The sequence below is a fragment of the Dipodomys spectabilis genome, unplaced genomic scaffold (assembly GCF_019054845.1).
Source record: "Dipodomys spectabilis isolate Male_0828 unplaced genomic scaffold, ASM1905484v1 ptg000151l, whole genome shotgun sequence".
Classification (NCBI taxonomy): domain Eukaryota; kingdom Metazoa; phylum Chordata; class Mammalia; order Rodentia; family Heteromyidae; genus Dipodomys; species Dipodomys spectabilis.
Genome location: NW_024870828.1, coordinates 490924 through 497632, shown reverse-complemented (window position 1 = coordinate 497632; position 6709 = coordinate 490924). Strand labels below are relative to the sequence as shown.

Here is a 6709-nt window from a genome sequence, read left to right as displayed (position 1 = left end):
TCTTGAACTAAGAGTCTGGGTGATATCTCTGAGTCTTAGTTCAAGTACTAAAATCCACCGTCGAGAACTTATGGAGACCAGATGCCCTTTATCGGAAGGATGGTTGGAGAAAGTGTTGCTCATATACACAATTGGATTGCACCCATACATTATAAAGACTGTTACAGCATTTGCAAAGAAATGGATAGATATAAAATTTTGTTAAGTAAAAGAAGTCAGAGCCAGACATACAAAGGATGCGTATTTGGAAGCCAGAATTTTATGCAAGTTAAACAACAGTATTAATCAAAGCATGCTATTTGCAGAGGAGTATTTAAAAGGTGTAATTTCTTATAAAATTGAACTTTTAATCCAACAAAATGAATACCAGGAAACTATCACTTGGAAAATGTGAGGGGAAGACAAATGGAAGGAATAAAGAGACTTATGGAAGTAGAGAGTGAAGCTATAATATTCAATGCAGATAGCATGAAACTAGAAAAAATGAAAGTGGGGTGAGGTTTGGAAGGATGTTGGAAAGTTATGTAAAGATCCATTGTACTTATAAACTGATTCGTTGAATGGAAAACCCTTCGTGCAACTATTTAATAAAAATATAATTTAAAAAATGGAGACATCTGATCTTAAACCATGAGTCAATATGATAATTTCCTTCTCAGAAATTGTCTTTGCAGGTATTTTCTTCTCACTGACAGAAAATTGAACAACGCAATGAATTTCAATACATCACTTTGCATATCCTAAATAGACACAATATAAAAATCACAGTAAAAATATTAGAATATATCACATGATAAAATAACAGGTAGAAAGTATCAAACTCTGATTGTTTTTCCAAATACTTTTCCTTTGGTATCTAATTTAATCCTAACAATAATCCCATAAAGTGGAACTACCTCTATTTTTAATTCTAAGATTATGTTATTTAAGTCTTCAGAGTTGGAATTACTAGTACAATATTGCACACATGGTAAGTGTTAGCCTGCGTTCCATTCCCACCATATCAAATAACCTCATTCTATTTTATAACTAAATACCATCACTCAGTCTACTAATTCTAGTAAAATTTCCCAACTTATTGTGCACACTTAATAATATTTCACTTTATCTTTGTTAGAAAAGAGGTAACTATGCCGGACACCCGTGGCTCACGCCTATAATGTTAGCTACTCAGGAAGCTGAGATCTGAGGATTGTGATTCAAAGCCAGCTCGGGCAGGACAGACGGTGAGACTCTTATCTCTAATAAACCACTAGTAAACTGGAAAGGGCACTGTGGTCCAAGTGGTAGAGCGATCGCCTTGAGTGGAAGAGCGCAGGGACAGCACACGAGCCCAGAGTTCAAGCCCCATGACCAACAACAACAACAAAAAGAAAATAAGTAACTGTAATATAAAAACTCCAAGTTCATAATCAATTGATACCTCCCTGCAGAAAGGAACTACTAAACTATAACATTCTTGTTTTCTACCTCAAAATAGTAGAAATCATATTTTATCCCTTCACTCAACACTGCACTGCCTGGGGACCCCATCTCTGGTTAACACAGTCTTACTGAAAGAAGGACCTGCCCAATTCCTGATGGAAACAGACTGCAGGTCTTTTGGAGCAATCATTTCCACACTGTAGCTCACCTAAATTGTTGACCATTAGAAGTATTTTGATTGCTTTTCATACCCAACATTTTGAGAGAAATGTACTACTTTAAAATGTTATTAAAGAAAGACTGATATAAAAATCACTTTTGACCCCAGATAAATATTTGACCTTTCATATACCCAAAAATGCAGTCTGAATTATCACTAATGTTAGGAACGAGTGATTAAAAATCATAGACACCAAGACCTAAGTATGAATTAAAGACTCTCCAACTTGTGAATACAATTGGTTTAAAAAGACATCAATACTACTGCACTTTTAATTCCCTATGATAATAATGATTCCCTATGATAATGGTAATGATAATGATAAACTATTAACACTTAAAAATAACTCATGTTCTTGGGAGTAGGCCACAAAACACAAGGTTATTCCTAATCATTTTAAAAGAACATTATTCATACTAAAAGTTCACTCATAACTATAAAGATTCTAAAACTAACTGAAGTTTAGAGGCACAAAGGAAATAATTTTACTGCATCATGTACATTCAATGGACTGTTAATAGAAAACAAAGTTATACTAATAATTAGCTTACCCAATTCACTTACATTCTTTTATTCTATTCCATTTACTTTCATAAAAACTGGGTTTTCATAAAATGACGCATAAAAAGCCTATATATCCACTTACATTTTCAGATCTTAACAATATTTATTTCAGAAATTTTAGCACTATAGTCAATGTACTGAAATAATACTAAAATATTCAAAAGATTTTATGAAATTGTAAGACTTGCTCTGGGATGTTATGTATACTGGAAAAGATATCCAAAAAGCCTTATTTGTTAGTTGCCGTAGTTACTCCCACAAAAGAGCAATTAGTAAAGATCCCTGTGCATATACAAAACACCTTCAAACGCATCCACAATCTAGACATGACACATGCTTTTTGTTTGTTCGTTTTTGAAAGGAATATCTAACAAGCATATCCACAATACTTATTTTCAGTCAATAAGATGGGATATTCAAACGTAATATGGGTTTGATTATCTCTTAGTGAGAATAGATATGATCTTGCAAAGAAAGTTATTTTCAGCAGAAATCCGGAGTTTATCCAACTTGTGTTTCACAGGAATAACCAGAGAGAAATACCTGTTTGGTCAAGTCGGTCCAAATCACTCCATGAGTGTATCTTACAAATATAACCAATTTAAGAGTTCAAATACCTATTTTGTACTGACAATCATCTTACAGCAATAACTTACTACCTAATTATGTCTGTATCTTCTTACCTAACATACAGTAAGAGCTGAAACGGTCTCTTTATCTAACTTAATGTTGTAAATGCTTTAATTATGATGGCATTATTATTAGACAAATAAAATTTACAGAAGGGTGATTTCACTGAAATGACATGACAGAACACTGATAAATAAAACATTGCAACACAGTTAGCTCTTTGCAGCCTCACCCTGTCCACATTGGCAAGCAACATTGCAACAGCACACGCACACATATACACATACACACATGTTCACACATGTACACACACATATACATGCATGCTAAATTCAGGGTTTATTGTACAAAAAAATTCAAATAAAGTATTAGTGATTAGGACAAATGATAATATGCCTTATTACAAAATAATACATAAACCATCACCACGCATGTTACATTTTACCTGCCTCTCTACATGTGACCACTTCATTTATTTTTAATTAATTAATTACCTTATTAATTAATTCATTTGTTTGGTGCTAATACTAGGGCTTGAATTCAGGGCCTGGCTTTGTCCCAGAATTTATTTTTTGTTTCAGTTTTCTCAAGGCTAGCATTTTACTGCTTGTACCACAGCTCCATTTGCTGGTTACTTTCAAATCAGAATCTAATGGACTTTTTTTTTTCTTGGTCTGCTTTCAAACCACAATCCTCAGATTTCATCTTTCTGCTTAACTACTACTAAAGACATAGCCATCAGTGTGGCTTCTACTTTTTCCTCTAGAGTTATCTAATGCACATACTTAGATAGTAATTTAAAAATGAGAGTATAGAAGCAAGATGTACAGTGATGATACTGTCCTGTCAGAAATTCAAGTTAGTAATGTAAATTTATTCTTAAGATCATACACAAAAAATACCATGATATAGTGTAAGAGAATTCACTATTGAACATATGAGCCTTAAGAGCTTTCTAATAGATCCATTATTTATTGGTACCCAACATTAGAAAAATGTATGAGGCATTGGTAAAATAGAAGTCCTTTGCATGACTACATACATTCCTTGTTTTTTTAAAGACACTTCCTTTCATCTAAAAAGGAGGCCTGTCTATTGTCTTCATGTGATTTTGATGATTGAAAGTGCTTAGTGAGAAGGTCAAAATGTATTAGTAGTCCTTAACTATCAATTCTCATTTTTCTTCTTGTAGAATATAATGATCAAATCAATAGTTCAGTATCAGCCAACAATAGTTCAGAATCATGCTTCCAGTGCAAGTGGATCACCAGGAAGAAATCCTCAATATCAATTTCCACAAAGTTTTGTCACAGATACAATCTCCCTGCCTTCTCTAGCTGCTTTACTACCTTCTTACTCCTTCATTGTGCAGCAAAAGTATGATTCAACTGATTTCAGTCAGATCTGTTACTAGAATTATCAAGGAATTAGTTTATTGTCTGTAATTTTGTCAAAGGTATGTCTCTTTATGTAGGCTACTAAAAATGTATTTACTAATTTCAAGTAAATACATACATTCTATTTCCATCTTTTTTAAAAATTAAAATTTTGTTTGCTCAATAAATTGATCAGAGGCATGGATTTTGTGGCTAGCTAGGTCATTGCACATCTGTCTCTTTCTCTCTCCCTTTCTAGGTTCTCATAGATAATATGATTGCCCATAATTATCCTAATTTGCTTTGCTTTTATATTTTTGGTTGCATCATTTCATTTTTTGCTCTGCCATTTTCCAAATCATTTATATAGAAGGCATTATTTCCTATTTTCTCATTCTTAGAATAAGCTGCACATGAAGACATCACTGGTTCTCATTTTCAGTGTGTACATTTGAATACGGAGGAACATCTTTCCTCTGCTCTCCATCAATTCCTTACTCTCCAATTAGAATAATTTTGAATTGGAAAATCGGAAAAATAGAAAATAAATCATGGTGAATAAACAGATGCAGAAAATTCACCCGATATTTCTGACCAGTAAAACCAATGTGAACTATTAGGAAATACATGGACACCTCATTCCCACGGGCACTCAAAGTATCTGGTTAGGCAATTCTTAGGAATATGAGGAAAAAGATGAAAAAGTAAGGAATGGTATCAATTGCAAATGCAATGGAGAAGGATCCCAGCAAATTTCTTCATTGGGCTGCCAAAAATATTCAGCTTACTACAGTGCGGAGACTTCTTTCCCAAAAGGCCACTCATGTGAATAGTAGGGATGACGATGAGTATACGCCACTTCATCGAGAAGCCTACAGTGGACATTGTCAGTGAGTTGGTGTCTCAAGCGGCACATGCAATAACTGTAGATGACTGAACACCCCTGCACAGTGCATATACGTGGAATAATACCAGAATGGTTTCTTTCTTATTTCATCAGGATACAGATACCAATGCCCAAACTAAAGGCCTTTTGACCCCCTTATATCTTGCTGCTGAGAATTGAGATAGAAAAGATACGCTGGATCTCCTTCTGTTGAACCATTATATACAACCAGGCCTGAAGAACAACATAGAAGAAACTGCATTTGATATTGCCAAAAGGATAACTATGTATCACTACGTCTATGAAGTTGTGGAAGGCTGTACAAATTGTTCACCTAAATACTAATGGTCGGGTTAAGTTTCTTAAATTTCAAAAATGCGAGTCCATCTTTTATGTCCCTACAAAATATTTTCACAATCCAAATATGAGGAATATCTTTTTCTTTTTGGTCGGTCATCGGGCTTGAACTCTGGGCCTGGGAGGTATCCCTGTGCTCTTCAACTCAAGGTGAGGAGTCTACCACTTGAGCCACAGCTCCACTTCCAGTTTTCTAGTGGTTTATTGGAGATTAGAGTAGCATAGACTTTCCTTCTCAGGCTGGCTTTGAACCATGATCCTCAGATCTAAGTCTCCTGTGTAGCTAGGATTATAGGCATGAGCCACCAGAGCCCGGCAACACCAATATTTTACTGTAAAAATTCATGGATTCTGCGGAATTCTTCCAAGTGAATTGCCTGCATTGGATGTCAAAAAGTATTCAATAGTTTTTGTATTCATGTATAATGATTTCTTCAGTGTTTGTGATTTTTTAATCAGAAATAATTTTAACTTACCTGTTGAAATGAGTAGTACAGGAACTACAAGATTTCTGGTGCTTGTCTGAAAAAATATATTTTAAAATATTCTATATTCTATGTTTGCATAATGTTCATAATTTATTTTATTGTCTCCTAGATATACTTTGAATTCTACATTATTTTATAATATATAGGGTCATTAATGTGTCCTTTCCGATTGCATTCCATATAGAAACAGTTTGATTCCTTTTTTTTTCTAGGTCTTAATATTATTTTTCTTTGGGATAAAATGACAATGTTGTCTAATTTGAAAAGTTTTGTAAAGTTTATGGTATGTAAAAGCCTTTCTGAGGTGAAGATTTAATACACTGATATCAAACTAAATTGAATTATATGAATTACTTGTATTGTTACACTTGTAATTTTGTAATCAACTTTTTAATAACTGTTTTTCATTTCTTGCATCTGAAGAGTGAAAAATATGGAATACTTCTCAAATTTTCATATTATCCTTGTGCAAGTGCCATGTTAACCTCTGTAGTGTAATATGAGTATACGTACTGCTGAAGCATGTAGTATCCTCTAAATTTAAGTAGTTAATGATGCAATCTTTATACAGGCTTATATCTATGGGTGCCTACCTGTAACAAGGAAACCTTATTGTTCCTAACAATGCTATCGATCTTATTTCCCTAAAATTCTGTGAATAGTGGAAAAAATTATATTGATCAGTCGATTGCTCACATTTGCAAATTTTTTTTGTCAATGACTATCTTAAGTCTTTTTATTTGGAATTTGATCGTACTCTCAA

General features: G+C 33.6%; 1 pseudogene; it reads right to left on the bottom strand.

Annotated features, from left to right (window-relative positions):
- Nucleotides 1-6373: 6373 nt before the first annotated feature.
- Nucleotides 6374-6470, bottom strand: LOC122118428 (annotated as a pseudogene).
- Between the last annotated feature and the right edge of the window lie 239 nt (nucleotides 6471-6709).